The sequence below is a fragment of the Pteropus vampyrus genome, unplaced genomic scaffold (genome assembly GCF_000151845.1).
Source record: "Pteropus vampyrus isolate Shadow unplaced genomic scaffold, Pvam_2.0 Scaffold391, whole genome shotgun sequence".
Lineage (NCBI taxonomy): Eukaryota > Metazoa > Chordata > Mammalia > Chiroptera > Pteropodidae > Pteropus > Pteropus vampyrus.
This window is the reverse complement of record NW_011889172.1, coordinates 39,064-43,304: the sequence shown is the minus strand read 5'-3', so window position 1 is coordinate 43,304 and position 4,241 is coordinate 39,064. Positions and strand designations below refer to the sequence as shown.

At 40.0% G+C, this 4,241-nt stretch overlaps 1 pseudogene; it reads left to right on the top strand.

Annotated features, from left to right (window-relative positions):
• LOC105305644 overlaps positions 1–2,812 on the top strand; it is a 4,164-nt pseudogene extending 1,352 nt beyond the window's left edge.
• Positions 2,813–4,241: the final 1,429 nt, after the last annotated feature.

Sequence of the window (4,241 nt, the reverse complement as noted above, 5' to 3'; positions counted from 1 at the left end):
CTGCTCGGATTCTCAGAAATAGAAATTTACTCTTTTCCAGGTCACTAGCTCCTCTAACCGCCACCGAATCTTGTCATTTAGTTTTTCTTTTCCTTTCCTCATATCATAGCAATTAAATTATTGGAGCAACACTGCCTTAGTTATATGATTTGCTTTCACCATTCTTCGAAAGCAGCTCATATAAACATTATGCTCTTGCAAGACTGTTCTAAATGGTTTCCAAATATTCACTGTGTCTTTCTTTACATGGAAGCCAGATTGATTTTTTAGGAGTCATCAGAAGTTGTGACTTCTCTACTTAAAAACTTCCAGTCATTTTGTGTTACTCCTAAAGTAAAATCTGAACTCTTTGCCAAGGTCTATAAAACCCTTCATTATTTAGTCTCTTCTAATCCTTTCCAACTTCCTGACTGGTCAGTGGACCAGCACTGTCAGCATCATCTGGGAGTTATAAATGCAAATGTTCAGCCCACATTTCAGACCTGCTGAATCACAACCTCTGCATCTGGAACTCATGTAGCTGTAGTTTAAAAAACTTCCAGGGTCTATCATCACACACCAAAATTAACTCAAAATGGATTAAGGACCTGAACATAAGACCTGAAAGAAGAAAATGCATAGAAGAAAACATAGGAACTAAACTCAAGGACCTGTGACTTAAAGAGGATTTTATGAATTTGACCTCAAAGGCATGGGAACTAATAGAAAAAATAAATGAATATGACTACACCAAACTAAGAAGCTTCTGCTCATCAAAAGAAATTGTCAACAAAGTAAAGGGACAAATATCTGAATGGGAAATATATTTGCAAGCAACACCTTAGGTAAATGCCTAATATCCAAAATATACAAAGAACACATACAATGCAATAACGACAAAACAGGAAATGATCCAATCAAAAAATGAGCAGAGAACCTGAACAGACACTTCTCCCTAGAAGACACTCACATGGCCAACAAAAATTTGAAAAGATGCTCAACATCACTAGCTATTAGGGAAATGCCAATCAAAACCACAATGAGATGTCATGTCACACCTGTTAGAATAGCTATAATCAACAGGACAAGCAATAACAAATGCTGGAGAGCATGAGGAGAAAAAGGAACTGTCATACACTGCTGATGGGACTGCAAATTGGTACAGCCATTATAGAAAACAGTATGGAGGTTCCTCAAAAAACTAAGAATGGATCTACCATATAATCCAGCAATCCCTCTCCTGGGTATTTACCCCAAGGACTTGAAAACCCATATGCAAAAAGATATTTGCACTCCAATGTTCATAGCAGCACTATTCACAGTGGCCAGGATATGGAAGCAACCAAAGTGTCCTATCATAGATGGTTGGCTAAAGAAGTTGTGGTACATAAATACAATGGAATATTACTCAGCCATAAGAAGAGAAGAAATACTGCCATTTGCGACAACATGGATGGATCTCGAGATAATCATGCTAAGCGGAATAAGCCAGAAGAAAAGGTTGAAAATCACGTGACATCACTTATATGTGGGGTATAAACCTAAAAGCAACAAGTGAACAGGACAAACAAAGAGAGACTCATGGACATGGACTATAGTCTAGTGGTTACTAGACCTTAGGGGATGGGAGAGGAGGGAGGAGGTAGACGTGGTAAAGGGGGTCAATATGGGATGTAGGGAGAGGGTGAAGTTGGTAAAGGGAATCAAATATGGTAGCTGAAGTAAAATGGACTTTGGGTGGTAGACACAGTAGAATGTACAGATGCCAAAATATAATGTACACCTGAAAATTATGTAATTGTATTAACCAAAGTTACGCCAATAAACTTAATTAAAAAAAAATATCAAAAAAGTGTTTTACAATAATAGTATATGGTAGTTTCAATTATTATCTTAATTTTGAAGGTGAGAAAACTGCCCAGGTGTATTTACATTCTTCTATTTGCATTTTTCCTCAAATCATAGTGTGAACTGCCAAAATAATGAATCTGAATTACCTTCAGTAGGTGAAGTAAGAGAAATGCAATCCCATGTCCTTCCTTCTCTCCAACCTTTCCATGGCTGGCATCTGTTTTATCTCTACCACTGTCCCAAAGCTGATCGTGGACATCCAAACTCACAACAGAGTCATCGCCTATGGAGGCTGCCTGACTCAGATGTCTTTTTTGATCCTTTTTGGATGTATGGATAGTATTCTTCAGACTACAAAGGACTATGACTGCTTTGTGGCCACCTGCCACCCTCTGCACTAATCAGTCATCATGAACCCATGCCTCTGCTGCTTCTTCGTTTTAGTCAGTCTTTTGGACTCCCAGCTGCTCAATTTGATAATGTTACAACTTACCTACTTCAAAATGTAAAAATTCTAATTTCTTCCGTGACCTTTCTCAATTCCTTGGTCTTGTCTGCTTTGACACCTTCACCAATAACATAGTCATGTATTTTGTTGGCTTTACCTCTGGTTTTCTTCCTATATCAGGAATCTTTGTCTCTTACTATAAAATTGTTTCTGAAAGATCCGTCAACAGATGGGAAGTACAGGACCTTCTCCACCTGAGGCTCTCACCTGTCTGTTGTTTGCTTATTCTATGGAACAGGCATCGGAGTTTACCTTGGATCGGCATTGTTGCCTTCCCCCAGGAATGATGTGGTGGCCTCAGTCATGTACACTGTAGTCACCTCCATGCTGAACCCCTTCATTTATAGCCTGAGGGACATGGACATTAAGAGTGCACTAGAGAAGTTCCACAGCAAAACAGTGTGGTTTTCATATCCATGTAAATCTTTTGTTGTATGGTTGGAAAACCCAGCAAAACCCAAGCATGTAAACTGAATACTGTATCCTTGGTCACATTCTGTTTTAGGCTCATGGTTTTCATTCCTCTCCATGTTTCTCATATGAATGTAACTTCTTTTTATTTACCTTGCACTGAATTGGGAGAGCATCCTGGGATCCTTGTACATCATAATGAATGCATGAGTGGTTCTCCTCAACCACTCTGGTATGCAGGTGAAATGCACGACTCTCTTGTTATTTACTAAAACTCTACATTTTTTCACACAGTTTCCACATGTTCCATGTAAATTTTGCATCCGTCAAATCTATTTATTCAGGTAATTTTTGAGGATGCAGGCAATATCTGTGGATTTTATGGGAATCCCTTGGGGAGTTTTATAAATACTGATGACTGGGTCTATTGGAAGAGATAATGATGAAGGTGTGACTTACAGTTAACCCAAGAGCTGGACCTGGGGAATCAGAGTCTGTTTGTTCCCCTGTCCTTGGAATGTTCATTCCACTTACCTACCCTCAGCTAGAAGCTGGACCAAAGGTAGAGCCTTGAGCTTGTAATGCGTTTTTGAGATTATCTGGTGTTACACATGACTGAACTCAGTTAAGGCATGTATTATATATAAATTTTTAAGATTTGGTGGGCAGATGTGTAGATCTTCTTGTGTTGTGGCCGCCCAAGACAAGCCTTGTATGTAAATATTTTAGCTTATGAACACTGCCACCTAGCAATCTGGAGTGATCTGCTTCTCTTTTTGGTCTCTCTTTGGGCCTCCATGCATGGGGACTAGTTTAAAATTTCACCCTGGAAGCTCGAGAGTTTGCAAACCAACATGGTCTCCTTTGTTAAATATTGACCATATTTGCAAGGGTTTATTTCTAGGCTTTGATTCTGTGCTGTTGGTCTCTGTGTCTATATTGAATCCAGTCCTATGTCCTGTTGTGGCTGATACTGGTAGTCCCTGCTCCTCTTCCTTGTGTTTAGCTGTGTGTTTATGTCTAAGCTTTGCTGTCCCCTGGGTTGAGTGAAGCAGACACAGGTCCTTCCTGTGCCCCACTAAAAAGCTGGAGAAGATGCTCACAAACTCTACTTTCCTTTTCCCATGAGGGTAACACCTTTCTGTAGCTGTGGAATTTCCTCCTGGTGCTACATAGTGCTGGCCTGGGTGGTGGGACGATGTGTGAAGCTGTTTTTCTTTTCCATTGTGTGGTGATTCTCAGGTGTTTTGTTCCATGGAATTGCTGAAGCTTAATAAGTGGGCTGCTGAGCTCTCCTAAGGTTGTTTTTGATCACGAGTAGCCAACTAGTTGTTGATCTTTGAGGGGAAACAGAACTGGGATCTACTACTGCACCATCTTGTCACAGTTCCTTCATATCAGTTAATGACAATCCAGTTGCTAAATTCCTCATTCAGAGTCCTCTGAGCCAGGAGGACTGTATGGCTAGGATGTAGCAGGTTGCAAAGTATTG